The sequence below is a fragment of the Dendrobates tinctorius genome, unplaced genomic scaffold (genome assembly GCF_039654945.1).
Source record: "Dendrobates tinctorius isolate UK_male_01 unplaced genomic scaffold, ASM3965494v1 ptg000156l, whole genome shotgun sequence".
NCBI lineage: Eukaryota > Metazoa > Chordata > Amphibia > Anura > Dendrobatidae > Dendrobates > Dendrobates tinctorius.
This window is the reverse complement of record NW_027361823.1, coordinates 23881503-23898886: the sequence shown is the minus strand read 5'-3', so window position 1 is coordinate 23898886 and position 17384 is coordinate 23881503. Positions and strand designations below refer to the sequence as shown.

The following is a 17384-nucleotide window of genomic DNA, read 5'->3' as shown; positions in this document are numbered from 1 at the left end:
TAGCCGCACAGATCAGAGAGAGCCCAGACATTCAAGGAATTCAGGTGGGGGGGACACGAGTATAAGTTATCACTCTTTGCAGACGATGTCCTTTTAACAATACGGAATCCCTTGATCTTTCTGCCCAACCTACACTCAATTCTAAACGAATATGGCAACCTGTCAGGCTACAAAATTAATGATACAAAAACGGAGGCTCTGCCACTTAACCTAAAACCATCGACCATCGCAACACTGCAATCGGCATTTACATACACCTGGAAAAAAGACCATTTAAAATATTTAGGGATTCACTTAACAGACACATACAAAACGCTTTACTCCCATAATTTCCCCTCTTTTTTGGAAGACCTTAAAAAAAACACTGGCCAAGTGGGATAAGCTCCATCTATCGTTTTTTGGGAGAATGGCCTCCGTTAAAATGACGATACTTCCAAGATTACTATATTTGCTGGAGACACTACCTATACCGATCCCGAGACTGGTGATCCGGCGAATCCAAAAATTGTTAAATAACTATGTCTGGGCTCACAAACGCCACCGAATTGCCCAAAAGGTGTTGATGTCTCCCAGAAAATTGGGTGGCTTAGCTTGATATATGGAAATACTACATAGCTACACACCTGAGACGTGTCCCTGCCTGGACCAATTTGACCTCAGTGGACAGATGGAGAGAGGTGGAGCAGGGATGGCTAGCCCCTATCCACCCGGCTGCCTTATTGTACGGGGATTTCTCAAATGCCACAGATGCGAGTCTCTTGGGGCCCATGGCACTCACGAGACGAGTGTGGCGAATGGCCAGGAAGGCCTTCTCATTAGCACCAACCGAATCTCCACTGACGCCATTTCTATACACAACAGCCTTACAAAACAGTTCAGATAGCCGTGTGACGACCCCATGGATCCGGGCAAGACTCTTTCGTTTTGTGGATATTATAGATCCCTGCACCAACGCAATACTCCCCTTTGCGGCCCTACGAGAAAAATTTAGACTTCCTAAAGAAGCTTTCTACACATATGCCCAGATACGTCACTTAGCCATATCAATGATCAAATCTACTACGTTCCCCAAACTTACTCCATTTGAGGGCCTCTGCAGGCAGGGCGCATCAACTAAGGGATTAATCTCACGACTATATGACATGCAGTCTTCACATGTGGAAGTACAGCACTTGTACATGACGAAATGGGAAACGTATCTGGGAAAAGTGATACCGAGACAAATGTGGCAGACCATCTGGGAAAGGACAGCAAAGACTTCCATATGCAGCACACATAAAGAGAACCAATACAAAATACTGATGCATTGGTACCATACCCCAGAGGTCTTGAATAGACTCTTCCCCAACACACCGGACCAATGCTGGAGGTGTGCGCTGGACAAGGGGTCTCTTACCCACATTTTTTGGGACTGCGAAGTCCTGGCTCCGTTTTGGAGAGAAGTGGGGAGGTTGATTCATAGAGTTTTGGGGGTTGAGGTCGCTTTAGATCCATTCAACTATCTTCTTCATGTCCCACCTATGGGTATCTCAAGGGACTCGGCCAGACTGCTCCTACATATCTGGACTTCGGCGAAGTGTCTTATATCCTCGTTCTGGAAGAAGACTTTTCCCCCTACTATTCAGGATCTGGAGCAGAGAATCCAGGAAACAAAGCGACTGGAGTACCTCACCGCATGTATCAATAACCAGCTGGAAAAATACCAACGGACATGGTCGCCTTGGGACCTTTTTGTGAACAACTGAACTTAACCGCCAGTGAGCACAGTTTACATACCTTGATATGCTGATTAGATGTGTTGTATGCAAAATGTGTCACACACCCCTTCATGCCCTTCCCTTCCCTACCTTTCCCTACGTCTCCCCTGTCTAAAAGTCTTGTCAAATCTGATGGAAAAGGAATTTTTTTTTTCTTTTTCTTTTTCCTGAAATGTAACCTTTCACATTTATGTTTTTAAAAAAAAAAAAAAAATTTTAGCAAATAAAAAAACAGTTTATAAAAAAAAAAAAAGCCAGCCCGTTATGAAAATTAGCTTAACCCCTCTCAGCACCTAGTGTGCTGAAGGAAAATACTGTGGGTTTCACATCACTGACGTCATTAAGCATAGTGACACATATCTCCCCTCCAGTACTTTACCAGTGACTTTGTCACACCACATGTATGTAAGTCACATACATGTGGTCATTCGCTTGCTGCTCTCGACAGCAACACCGGAGAATCCTTACATAGCGCACAATTCTGCAGTCACATAAAGTAACTACAGGCTTGTAGCCTAATGCCGGGTAAACCCTTTAAACGCAACCTGACTGGACTATTCTGAAGTGGCCTTCTATGAGCCCTGGCCTAAATTCTTTTGAGCATCTTTGGAAAGAGCTGAAACATGCCGTCTGGAAAAGGCAACCTTCAAACACGAGACAACTGGAGCAGTTTGCTCTTGAGGAGTGGGCCAACATACCTGTGAAGAGGTGCAGAAGTCTCACTGACAGGCTGGTTTCACATTACCTGACGGACTGCGTTACACCGCGGTATAACGGGGCATATCGCAGTGTAACGCAGTCATTCAGCCCCATTGTCGGGTGCATTGCGACGCATGCCGTAAAGCCGCACGCGTTCGCGATGTGCTGTCATTCACTGACGGAGCCTCGGACGCGGGCTGCAGCGTCTGAGGCTCCATCACCACTAGCGCAGATGAATCTGCTATACCGTTAGGCTGTGTACCCACGTAAGCGTTTTTTTTTGCTTTTTTTAAGCGTTTTTGCAAGAATCATCCCATTCATTTTAATGAATTCTGCACTTTTTGTGCACATTGATGCATTTTTTTCTGCGAAAAAAACGCATTGCGGTAAAAAACGCAGCATGCTCATTAATTTCGTGGAAAAATACACATTTCTAACTATATTCTATGAGCAGGAGAATGCTCCTGTAAAAAACGCATAAAAAAAGCGCAAAAATCACGCAAAAAAAGCGCCTTTTTCCTGGGAAGGAGTTCGTTATTTTCTGTATACGTGGGTACATAGCCTTAACGCAGCCTGTCAACGCTATGCGCTGAACGGGCTGCTTAACGTAATGTGAACCTAGTCTTACAGGAATCGTTTGATTGCAGTGGTTGCCTCAAAAGGTTGTGCAGCAAAATACTAAGTTAACAATGTCTGACTTTCATTTGTTTATTTTCAAAGTTTTTTTATTTATTATTAATTATTATTATTATTTCTGTGACCATTGTGGGTTTTTCTGTCATTAAACAAGGAGTACCAACAATTTTGACCACGTGTCTGTCTATCTATCTATCTATCTATCTATCTATCTATCTATCTATCTATCTATCTATCTATCTATCATCTATTTATCATCTCTATATATCTGTATATAAGATTGTTTTATTAGTTAGTAAACTAGCTTGGAATAACAGCAGAATTACTGTAACACTGTATACTTTGCAGTCTAAATATTATGGTTGCAGATGATCAGCACTACAATCTCTCTGACCTGCTGCGTTACAGATGTCCCTGACTGCTGCCTACAGCTGCAGAAAAGGGGACTGTACCTTTAAGGCTCAGATTACGCAGAAAAAAAAACCTTCCACACCCCCTAGTAGATACCTATTTACATACAAATACGTGAAGAGCTCATTATTTCACCATTCACTGCCTGCAAGAAGTTTTGGTATCCAATCAGGAGCCCTTTTGAATGGATGTGAGCAGGGCAGCTCATCTGCCACACTCTGGATGATTGCTGTCTGTCTGTCTGGGACTTGTTGTTTGTGTCACTCTATATTGGAACACGAAATTTAAAGGGACTTTGGTCTTTGTGGATTATTTCGGCCGGAGCTGCTGCGCTGAAATGTCTGGAACATGTACTTGTCACATGGAGAAGTTAACATGACCCTGCGGAATTAGTTTCTTTCCTGTGCTGTTTTGGATTAAATTTAATTCACCGCTTAAGGACTATAAGGAATTTCTGCAGGAAAAAAAAAGGAGCGCCTCGTAACTCCGCTCAAATGGCTCTTCTTTTACCAAGTAAGATTTCTATTCTGTACTCTATATGCATTGACCTCCCGGTGGGTGTAAAATGCAGAACGAAGCTCTTAAAATAAATTGGGAGAGGCGGAAAGATGATCCGTTCTTTATAAGTAGACGTGTATGTGCCTGGTATTTTTAGATGGTTTCTGGCCGGTTAGAGTCCATCTGCGGCTTCCTGAATGGAAACTGTGGCTTTGACTTATCCTTGTAAACCAGAATGGAAAGATGGAGATTGCTGTAATTCCCAGTCTCTGTACAGGGGTAATAGCTGGCTGTATAATAAGGCGGAGAGAGAGAAGCCAGTTCTTGAACTTTGCTTTACCTGTTCGCTTGCAATGGAAAAAACAATTACAGCGAAAGTATAGATAAAGGTTCTAGTCCTGTGTCACTGCTGGAAACCTGAGGTGCAACTCTGCGGGGTAATCCTTTGTCGTCTGCTGGGATTTTGGCATGAAAGGTGAATGAAAATGCTTAATGGAGAAAGGTTCAGAGGGTTGTAGGGCTGTAATTTGTGTGTCATACCTTTCTATCCGAGAAAATCAGTCCGATTATTATAATCACACTCTAATCAAACTGGATCCTGATGTGGAGAATATGAAAAAAAAAAGGCTGCATCTTTTCCATTCTGTAAGTCCGTAGAAATCGGATTGCATTCGGATATCATCCAAGTGCAGTTCAATTTTTTTCCACAGATCCATAGACATCAGATAATTGGAAGCTGCCATTTTTTTTCCCCTAGGAACACTCACGTGTGCCCCATAGAATAACATGGGGAGTGGTGGAATCTGGCAAAACTACGGACAGCGCTCATCAGATCTGAACAAGCCATTAGACACATATTTGCCCAAATGGTTGGAAAAAAAGAGAAACGTTGTATAAAAGATGTATTGGAATGAATGAATTTCCCGGGGACATGGGAACGAGTTTAGCTATATCCTGTGTTTCACGATGCTGATGGTGAATTTGAAGTTCCTTGAAGCTCCATATTGTAAAAGGAAAAATTCCAGTAATAATAGTTTAGCCATTGGCTGCTAATGAAAATCCATAATTAAAATGGATCAAAGGTGGATGCAGAACCTCAGTGGAACCCGATGGACTTCATTTAAAGTCAGTTGGGTCCATCAGGGCACATTGGTATCATCATCCAATAGATCCGTCCTTGTGCCCACCGGGAGTCTGAATGACAAAACTGCAAAAGTCGAAAACAACCTAAAAAAATGCTTCCAATGCTCTTTGCAAACTTTTTGATGTGGATTTTGAAGATGCTCCGCTCTAAAATCCATGGCAAAAAACTGTGTGAATGCACCGTACGTCGACAAGGTCCATGAGGCGCTGTTGGCATCCACCCGTATTTTGCAACCTGTCTTCGCGGAAGAGACGTCTATATCTGCTATTTGTTGAATTGCATTGGATACATGCAAGGTTTATTGGGGTTTGGTTTTCCCTTTCCGCCTTTCTTTCTAGTGTGTTTATATGTTGAGTTGTCCTATGCTAATTTCTACAGCTCTCCTGATGGGCCCAGATGTGTCATGTGGTCAAAGCCATAGCACCAAGAAGTCCCAGCCTTCGCCATATGACACCTACTCCATAATAGGTCCACAAACCTCCTTAACCCCTTAATGTTCAGACATCATCAGACATCTCCCCTGCTTTGATGAGGGCTCCGGCGCAGAGCCCACATCAAAGCCGGGACATGTCAGGATTAGCATCCTCAATAGTCAGAACCTCCCACTCCCGTCTTCAAGACTTTACACGTGCCGCGCCAATTCTTTGGAATGCACTTCCCAGGTCAATACGATTAGTCCCCAATCCCCACAATTTTAAGCGTGTCCTGAAAACGCATTTATTCAGACTGGCCTACCACCCCAACACATTAACCTAATCTATCCCTGTGTGGCAGAGCCAAAAGTTTTACCATAACCAGGTTCCCCGCATCATGTTCCCACATGCTTTATGCCTCCATTAGCCCTCTGTGTCTGTACTGTTACACACTTAACATTATGACTGGTCCATACAATCAGGGTAACTGTTACCACCCACCTTTCGTGTCTCCCTCTTTCCTCATAGACTGTAAGCTTGCGAGCAGGGCCCTCTTTCCTCTTGGTATTTGTTATAATCTATGTGATTATTGTTATGCTGTAATGTCTATTGTCTGTACAAATCCCCTCTGAAATGTAAAGTGCTGCGGAATATGTCGGCGCTATAAAAATAAAATTTATTATTATTATTATGTCAGCTGTTATGAACAGCTGACATGTGCCCGCAATAGGCGCGAGCGGAATCGCCGTCCGCCCGCACCTATTAACTGTCAAAGCTGACAGCGGGCATTTAAATAGCATTTTCGGCCGCCGGGCCGGAAATGACCTCATCGCCGACCCCCGTCACGTGATCGGGGGTCGGCGTCATGTTGCCTGGACAACCAGAGGTCTCTATGAGACCTCTATGGTTGTTCCAGGCATATGGCTTTCAGCGCCACCCGGTGGTCGGCGCTGAAAGCACAGCAGTAAATCTGCTACATATGGGCGATCGCCCATATGTAGCAGAGCCGATCGGGTTGCGCATGCTTCTAGCCTCCTATGGAGGCTATTGAAGCATGCCAAAAGTAAAAAAAAAAATGTTTAAAAATAAAAAAAATTAAAAAAACCTAAAGGTTCAAATCACCCCCCTTTCGCCCCAATCAAAATAAAACAGTAAAAAAAAAAATCCCACATACACATATTAGGTATCGCCACATTCAGAATCGCCCTATCAATAAAAAAAAAGCATTAACCTGATCGCTAAACGGCATAGCGAGAAAAAAATTCAAAACGCCAAAATTACGTTTTTTTGGTCGCCAAGACATTGCATTAAAATGCAATAACGGGTGATCAAAAGAACTTATATCTGCACAAAGGTGGTATCATTAAAAACGTCAGCCCGGCACGGAAAAAATAAGCCCTCACCCGACCCCAGATCATGAAAAATGGAGACGCTATGGGTCTCGGAAAATTGCGCAAATTTTTATTTATTTATTTTTTTTGCAAACTTTGGATTTTTTTTTCACCACTTAGATAAAGGAGGACATAGACATGTTTGGTGTCTATGAACTCATAATGAGCTGGAGAATCATAATGGCAGGTTAGATTTAGCATCTAGTGAGCCTAGCAAAAAAGCCAAGCAAAAAACAAGTGTGGGATTGCACTTTTTTTGCAATTTCACCGCACTTGGAATTTTTTTCCCGTTTTCGAGTACACGACATACTGTAGTAAAACCAATGGTGTCATTTAAAAGTACAACTCGTCCCACAAAAAATAAGCCCTCACATGGCTATATAGATGGAAAAATAAAAAAGTTATGGCTCTGGAAAGAAGGGGAGGGAAAAATGAAAATGCAAAACCAAAAATACCCCTGGTCGTTAAGGGGTTAATTAGCATAAAATGTGAGTCATCCCTGAGTGGGTGCAAAACCTGTAACATCCCCCAACTCCTGAATGTTTATAAGGCCGGGGTCACACTAACCGACGCAAAATACGGTCCGTAGTTTACATGCGTAATACGGATGAATTACCCCTAAACAGTGCTCCGTATGTCATCCGCAAGCAAGGTGTGGTCGCGTATTTTGCGCATGTAAGCATCCGTATGGCATCCGTATGCTGAGATTTTCTCGCCGGCTTGCAAAATGGACATATAATGGAGCCCTATGACAGGTTTTATATCACAAAAGAAAGAATAGATATAGACACATAGAATATATATATATATATATATATATATATATATATACACATGTCATTGAGACACACATATATATATATATATATATATATATATATATATATATATATTTATATTTCACAGAGTTCTTCATAGCAGAATAGCCGCTAATTCAATTGCCGGCTTTTGTGAAGTCATTCCCCAACCCGACATAAAATGACACATGGTTTACATACAGTAAACCATTTTATTTCATGTTTTGTTTTGCATGTCTTTCATTAGTAATTAGATGAGGGTTGATGTGTAAAATTTGGGAGGTGTAGGTATTAATTTAAGGGGTTTATTCGTTGTAAAAAAATGTGTGGGCTCCCGCGGTAATTTGTCAATGCGGGAGCCCACACATTTTTTTACAACGATGCTTGAATCGGGGTCTCTGTCTCTACATTATACTGTAGAGTATAATTATTATGAGCACATTATATACAGTGCTACAGGTTCTTCTTCCGCACTGGTTAGTACAGCCGTCCTCATAGGTCTCCTGTCCACATAATTACAGCTGATGGAGGAGCATGTGACCGGACCTGTCCATCAGCCTCATCCAATTAAAAAGCACCGAACATGGGAAAGCTGTTTTCCAATTGGATGAGGCTGATGGACAGGTCCGGTCACATTTGTCTCCATTCTGAGAACAGGAGAGCTGATAGATAAAATCTGCATTTTCAGCAACATGAAACTTGTAAAGCAGGTATTAGCAACTGACACTCCAACTGATATGAAACTACAACTCTCAGCATGCTGTACAGCTACAGGGGGGTGTAGTTTCCCAAAGGGCTGAAGTGACACATGGTGCTGACAACTGCAGAAGAGTGTTGGTCATTGTAAAAAGTGCTCCTGTTGTCCATGTGTGTTAAGGGCCCATGTTAGGATGCGGCACTTCAAACACAGGTGAACGGAGAAGAGCTGCAGTACCGAATATAGCCTATAGTCAAGAGTGGCGCTGTTCCTGGTAGAAAACAGTTATATTTTCCTAATCTCCTACAACCCTGTAATTGTGCTTCTAGTGAGTTTGGTATCCATTTGTTTGTGGGTTGTTTTTTTTCATATCTCCCATGTTTTATTTGAGATCATGTAATGCGTTTGCTTACAATAGAAAGATCTGCGCCTTTCCAAATAGGTATTTTATTATATATATATATATATATATATATATATATATATATATATATATATATACAGTATATCTCATTTGTTCCTGTGGAATAAAAGTGCAGCAGACAAATATCTACTTAGGATTTTGCTGCGGTTCCGCAGCGGTTTTGGCTGCTGCGGACCCGCAGCAGTTTTTGCTGCGGTGTACAGTACCATGATTCCCTATGGGAATCAAAAACCGCAGTGCAGACGGTGCGGAATTTTCCACGCGGATTATCTGCGGTTTTCAATCCGCAGAAAGAATTGACATGTCAATTCTTTCTGCGGATTCTCCTGCGGTTTGCCATCTCCTCTATTGAGGAGATGATAAACCGCAGGGCAAAACCGCAGAGCAATCCGCAGGTAAAACCGCAGGTCTTTTGACCTGCGGTTTCACCTGCGGATTTTACAAAATCCGCGCGGATGAATCCGCACCTAATCCGCAGCGTGTGCACACAGCTTTAGGCCTCATACTCACTGGCGATTAAAAAAACGGTCCGATTTCTGGACTGGAAGAAAGGGTGGAGTGTTATGCCAGTGTCATGCGATTTCTATGCGATTTTTTTTTTTTTTTTTCCATCCGTATTTTTTTCCCAGCAACTCTTTTTCTACAGTCATTTACAGGACCATTTAAAGTGTTCTATACCACAGAATGGTGATGTACCCGTTAAAAATGGATGGTCCGTTTTTTTAATTGCACCCATTGACTTCTATTGGCGAAAAATCGCTGCAAATTGCAGCATGCTGCGATTTTTTTCTCAGACCGATTTTGTCTGAGAAAAAAATCGCAAGTGAGATGTCACCCATTGACTAATCGTCCGATTTTATCGCCAGTGAGTATGAGGCCTTAAGGGAATTCTTGCAAGATTAACTAAAGATCAGGCAATAAATGTTTTAGGAAATTAATATTTTAAACGCAAGCTGTAACTGAGTGATGGAGGTTCAGCCGCTCGTCTGCAAAGTGAGCATACCCCAAGGTGCTCAAATACATAGAGTTTGTTTGCAAAGCAAAGTAAACATTTCAGCATTGCAACCATTATAGTACACTGAGCACTAATGCTACTACACTGGGGAGTGAGTGTAGTTAACCATTGTATGGGCAGAAACCGCCGAGTGACTATTGCTTGTCCCTGATCATGAGCAGTAGTGGTATATAGACTGGGGTATACACTTATTAACCTCTGGGCTACACTATATCTAAACTGTAACAAGTGCACACAAGTGTTCCTTACTAAAATCTTAAGGCCCTATATTAATTAGATGAAAATCTGCCAATTTTGATGATGATCTATTTTTTATAGGGCAGATGAAATTTCAAGACCTCATGTTTGATTTCATTCTCAGAAGTGTTTGTCTGACAGCAATCGTTCTGCCGGACTCTTCTGTCAGTAGCTTTCCCCTTTCTGCCCTTTGAGATGACATGGATGCTTGGTTGAGCCAAGGAGTTGGCAAGGATCGCTGTCAGCCGAATGACCGTTTGGCCAGCAACTGCTATCGATGTCTATGGCCAATTTTACCCCAAAACAGTATGGAAAAAGTTGCACTTCTGTCTTGATCCCCATTCACTGCTACCATTGCATGTCTTTTCTAAGGCAAATGACCCTGAAGTTGCATATAAATATTCAGATATCTGCCACAGATACATCTGTTGCATGAGAAACTGTCATCAGCCGTGGTCTATAGCTTATGCTGATCCTGTAACTTTTCACGGGCTACAGTAGGGAAGTGTTTAAAGTACACATACTGTATAGTTACCGTACATAGGTTGTAAAAAGACCAAGGTCCATCAAGTTCAACCGTTCTCCACCATTTGTACATTTTGTCACTAAATTAACTATATCCCACACAATGTTTAAGATCAAAGTAAAAGCATCCCGTCATGAGTATCAGCAGGTAGTGACAGCCAGCCTGTAGTATGGAGTCTTAACGAGTCCATTGTTAGACGAGAGGTTAAGGCTAAAGGGAATTTGTCAGCAGGATTACATCCCCCAAACTTTACATGTGTATGTAGCGCTTTCAAAGACAAGTCCAGTCCTTTAGATGTCCAGTCCCTTCCTCCGTTACTGAAAAATCAGCATTTGAATCGATCTGCAAATGAGGCGGAATGTATGTAGTTTATATTATGAAATCTGGTGACAGATCCGTTTTAAAGGGATGAGAAAACCTTGCAGATGTATCCAAGGACAGCATTGAGGTGGCGGGGGTGGAGAAACTGGGCACTTTCCCAGCGCCCCCATCCATACAATGGGCCCATGCCATGTCCCCACTCATCCATGAAAGGAGCGGGTGGGTGGCTTCCTGTAATTAATCTTTGGTCTGCAGATTCATAGATTCAGAGAAAGTATGTAGCCTCCACTTTCAGTGCAGCATTGGGCCCTACAGAAAAAGAGGCAGAGCAGACGTGTGCAGTGCCCTCCGGACCTCTGCCATCACCATAGTGGAGTGCAGATAAAACTGGGCAGTGTGGCCTTCAGAGAGTAGAGGAGGCAGATGCATGCATCTTCCTCTTCTCCTTCCACACTTCTGCTGAGTTTCGCGTCCCAGTGTTATTTGCATCTCCATATTGGCAGCAAAGGTCAGGTGCACCACACTGATAATTGATATTTGCAGCCGTTTTGCAGGCACCAAAGCGGAGGTCAGGAGCGCACTGCGCACATCTGCTCTACCTCTTCTCCAGTGGGGACCATCGTACTGTGTGTGGGGGTCACTGTGGGGACCTATGGGGGCATCATAATGTGTGGGGAGGTGCTATATTTTTCATTCTGTTGGGCCACCATGGGGAATCATACTGTGTTTGGGCCAATATGGCAACATCAAATTTTGTTGGAGTCACTATGATGCATCATACTTTGCTGGGGTCATCATATTGTGAGTGCGGGGAATACCTTGTGGGGTATCATTTTATGAGGGTGTATTTTTCGCGGGTATCATACCCCATGGTGCCCAAGAATGGAGTATCATAATGCATGAGAACATTTAGGGGCTTCACCAGGGCCAAAATTGTGCAAGTGCAGCAATGCATATCCCTCTCCGTGACTTTGGGAGGCATGCCTTTCTGTGTCTGTGACAATGTGCCGGTGCCCCACCTACTTTGGTGAATATCTTTTGGAGGGGTTGTAAATAAGGAAGACTGAATTAGGACTTTTGCTTGGGGGCACCATGATTTCTATGTGACTTCCTGCTGCGCATGACAAGGGAAAGTTTACACAGTATAATTCAATTATTTTTTGGATGTCACTTTTATGGTGTTCACCATGCAGTATAAATTACATGGTACCTTTAGGCTAGGGTCACACGTTGCTTTTTTGCATTTTTTTTTTTACTACTTTTTTCATGCAAATTTTAAGCTGCGTTTTACAGTACCAGCAAAGTCTATAAGATTTCAGAAATCTCATGCCCACACTTTGTTTTTTTACTGACTGATTTGGAAAACTGCTACTTTTTTTTAAAACGGAGGCATGTCAATTTTTTCAGCGCTTTTTCACCCATAGGATGTGCAAGATTCAACAAAAAAAGCAGCAAAAAAACTCACCAATATCTGCTTTTTGTAAGCAGTTTCTTTACTGCTAAGAGGGCAGGTTTTGTCTGCGGGAAAAAAAGCAGCAAAAACGCAACATGTGAACATAACCGTATTCTTTCGGGTTAGCATGGTAATGGCAATACTGAAATTATCTACAATTTTTTTTCTTTTCATGTTTTTCTACTTTAGTAATAACTTTTAAAATTTTTCCATTGAAGATGTTGTATGAAGGCTTGCTTTTTTTTGGGGGGGGGATGACTTTATCTTTTCCTTCATAGCATTTCTTAAATGCTTTTAATTGTGTTGTATGTGAGCAGTTCTAACATTTCTTTTATTATTTTTTTTTTGTGTTCATCATCACCATCGTCATCATCAAGCACATGGTTCTTATACGATTCTGGTCACCTTACAGTAGTTGTGTCAATACTAATTTTGTTTTTTCATTTTTCTATGATAATAAAGATTCTTCATTCCGTTTGCCTTTGTGATGGGCTGTGAGTGACGACAACTGTTTTTTTAAGTGACTTAGTGGTTGTAGCCTTGATAGAACACCGTCTTGTGATATGTTTGAATCTATAGATGGCGATTTTGCCATATTCTGTTTTTCGCGGCTTCATGGACACTCACACATCATTACTATCCAAAAACCCACTTCATTAGACTGAATTGATTGTGATGCATTTGTTGGTGCAGGATTTCTACCACTAATTTGACTTTACTTTTGCTTTTAGACTACATACAAGTTTGTTACAGCACATTATCACATGTAAACATGTAAATGCATAACATACCCTGCCTATTTTGATATAAAATGTATCTACTTGTGTTGCGATTGTGATACATACTGTATCTGTTTATAGTTGTATTAAAGCACAAAATGAGCTGATAGTATAAACTCCTGCACCTTCCTTTTTGTAGAATACATGAGGATACAAACATTTGAAGAGCCAAATGAGGAACATGGAAAATGCTTCCAGAATATTGATGAGTGATGCGTCCTATGTTTTACATTGATGTCGTATGGCATTCGCTCTCAGCTCGGATTCATGCCGTTGTAGGCTTCTTATGTAGTTTATGGGAAACAGTTTGCTCCAGACGTAAAAAATATTTAAAGCCTATCGAAAAGCAATAATTGTGTTATCAATCAAAAACGTGCATAGAGATCAGTCTTTTCCTATATACTTTTAAAGGAAATCAACTCTACTAAACCGTCAATATGGGCATGCAGGTGATAGGAAGCTGAATAACATGATATCTGCAATCTGATGTCTTATTTCAGAAATATCCATGTTTGTCTTATATGTAACTGAGCTGTTCCAGGCTATGAGCTGGACACTGATCTGCATGAGAATCTGCCTCCAGAGATTACCATATATTCTCGAGTATAAGCTGACCCGAGTATAAGCCTGATGCACCTAATTTTACCACAAAAAACTGGCAAAACTTATTGACTCGAGTATAAGCCTGGTATGCATTGTCCCCTCATCCCTATCCTGGTATGCACGGCCTCCTCATCCCTATCCTGGTATGCATGGCTCCTCATTCCTATCCTGGTATGCATGGCTCCTCATCCCTATCCTGGTATGCATGTCCCCTCATCCCTATCCTGGTATACATGGCTCCTCATCCCTATCCTGGTATGCATGGCTCCTCTTCCCTATCCTGGTATGCATAGCTCCTCATCCCTATCCTGGTATGCATGGCTTCTCTTCCCTATCCTTGTATGCATGTCCCCTCATCCCTATCCTGGTATACATGGCTCCTCATCCCTATCCTGGTATGCATGGCTCCTCATCCCCATCCTTGTATGCATGGTTCCTCATCCCTATCCTGGTATGCATGGCTCCTCATCCCTATCCTGGTATGCATGTCCCCTCATCCCTATCCTGGTATACATGGATCCTCATCCCTATCCTGGTATGCATGGCTCCTCATCCCCATCCTTGTATGCATGGTTCCTCATCCCTATCCTGGTATGCACGGCCTCCTCATCCCCATCCTGGTATGCATGGCTCCTCATCCCTATCCTGGTATGCATGGCTCCTCATCCCTATCCTGGTATGCATGGCTCCTTATCCCTAGCCTGGTATGCATGGCTCCTCTTCCCTATCCTGGTATGCATGGCTCCTCATCCCTATCCTGGTATGCATGGCTTCTCTTCCCTATCCTTGTATGCATGTCCCCTCATCCCTATCCTGGTATACATGGCTCCTCATCCCTATCCTGGTATGCATGGCTCCTCATCCCCATCCTTGTATGCATGGTTCCTCATCCCTATCCTTGTATGCACGGCCTCCTCATCCCCATCCTGGAATGCATGGCTCCTCATCCCTATCTTGGTATGCATGGCTCCTCATCCCCATCCTTGTATGCATGGTTCCTCATCCCTATCCTTGTATGCACGGCCTCCTCATCCCCATCCTGGAATGCATGGCTCCTCATCCCTATCTTGGTATGGATGGCTCCTCATCCCTATCCTGGTATGCATGGCTTCTCTTCCCTATCTTGGTGTGCATGGCTCCTCATCCCTATCCTGGTATGCATGGCTCCTCATCCCTATCCTGGTATGCATTGTCCCCTCATCCCTATCCTTGAATGCCTGGCCCCATTCCTATCCTCGTATAGATGGCCCCATCCCTATCCCGGTATGCATGGCTCCCTACCCTATCATTGTAAGCATGGTTCCATCCCTATCATTGTAAGCATGGCCCCCCTCTCCCCCAAAACATTATACTTGCCTTCCTGCGCTCCCTCGCAGTGTCTTGTTCAGGTGCCAGCAGCTGCTTTATGCTTGTAAGCAGCGCATGGCAGGGACGTCATTCTCACAAGCAGAGCATAGCTGCCGGACTACTCACCGCTCCCCACGCCAGAACTATGTGCGTGGAGGGCAGTGAGTATTCATTGCTATTAAGTAGCGCACAGTGTCAGCTGCCGGGTGGTCATGTATGCCCGTTACTTAAGAGAAATGAATATTCACCTCTCTTCATGCCCATGGGTGTGGAGAGAGGTGAAAATTAATTTCCTTTAAGTAACGGGCACACGGGACCACCCGGCAGCTGCAGGGTCCGGCTGCTGTGGTTGACACTGCACGCTATTACAGAGAAATGAATATTCATTGCCAGTTCAGCAAATATTCATTTCTCTTTAGCAGTGGGCACAGGCTTTAGATGCAGCAGCCAACTTTTGTGACCCGCTGCCCCACCACTGCTGCTCCCCCTCCATTTTCTGGACACCTCACTCAAGTACAAGCTGGGGGGGTGTTTTCAGCACATAACATGTACTGAAAAACTCTGCTTATATTTGAGTATATACGGTATTTTAACAGTGTGAGACATGTCACTAACACAGAACAGGAGAAATGAACTTTTGTCTTCTTACGAACTCATTTGCTGATGTTGAAGAGGAACCTGCAGATGTGCATAGCACTCGGCCCAGTGTTTTACTATGGGGCAGCTAAGATCTGCGATTGTTTTCTCATGCCGATTCGACATGAGTCAGCGAGACTCGTCTCACTATCACCCATACAAATCTATGAATGTGAGTGAAACATCGCACTGCACTCGGGTATCACCTGAATGCAGTGTGATTCCCGCCGACGCCGGCAGCAGAGGAAATGGAGAAATCACTTTCTCCATCTCCTCCACAACTGTGCTCTGATCCTGTGATGCGACAGGCTCGGAACACAGTAGCATTAGGGTACCGTTACATTTAGTGATGCACCAGCGATTCCGACCACGATACGACCCAGTCAGGATTGCTGGTGCATCGCTAAATGGTCGCTAGTGAGCTGCCAAACAGGCAGATCTCACCAGCGACATAGCAGCGGTCGGCGGTCGTTACTTACCTGCCAGACGCAGCGATGAACACGTCCTCCCACCCCCGTCCACGCGTCGCTTGTCGGCGCCAGCAGGAAGTGGCCAACGAGAAACGGTCCAGGACGTTCTCGCGCGATCAGCAATAACCAGCAGGGAGCCGGTCGGAGGTAAGTATCACACATAGCGATATCGCTAACAATATCGCTGCTGCGTCACAAAATCGGTGACGCTTTAGCGATATCGCTAGCAATCTCGCTGTGTGTAACGGGGGCTTTACACTCGGATCCCGCTCGCAGAATAGCAGGAGCCGAGGGTCATTAGCATATTGCATCCGATGCTATACGCTGGTGTGACTGCGGTCTTATAATGACACACAGCTCTGCTGTGAGGTCAGAGAGCGGCCATCACACATCACACTGGTAATCATTACAAATCGCACTGGTAACTCCACCTTCATGTAAAATAATCTCTGGAGACAGAGTTATCTTTCAGGCAACATCCTCCCCATAGCCTGGAAGAGGTCATTTACATATAAGAAAAACATGGATATCTCTGGGATAAGGACTAGTTGTATGACTTAAACGGTTATTCCCATCTCCAAGATACTATCCCTATATGTAATGGGAGTAATAATATTGGCAAATACCTCCAATTAGAAATGGAGTATATTTCTCCTGATTCGCTGTGTCGCTTACCCCATGTGCATGGCATTGCAATAGCTTAGGTAATAAATAGGGAATTTAGATTGTGAGCCCCATTGAGGACAGTGATGATAACGACTGTAAAATGCGCTAACGATTATTTTTTATGCTTTGCTTATATAGCACCATCATATTCCGTAGCGCATTTTACATGATTATACTCAAAAATTGGATTGATATGAGGAAAGGTGTTTCACGAATCAACTACCAAAACCCAAGATGGCAAGTTTTGGTACAAAGTCAATTTGGTGTCAGGCCACAGACCACTGCTTATCTTGCATGTGTTTGCTTTAGATTGCAAAAAGTGGAATCTGCAACAAAAATCAGAAAGAAATTGGTGACATTTGAAACATTCTAAAACATTACATAAAATCCATGCAGATTTTTTTTTTGTAGTAGGTATGGCATTGAGAAACCCATGAATCTGCCACATGAATATGTAACATAAT

General features: G+C 43.2%; 1 protein-coding gene across 17 annotated transcripts in view; it reads left to right on the top strand.

Annotated features, from left to right (window-relative positions):
* The window catches only part of ANK3 (ankyrin 3), an 891037-nt gene that overhangs the window by 743946 nt on the left and 129707 nt on the right, over nt 1–17384 (top strand). The window lies entirely within an intron of this gene.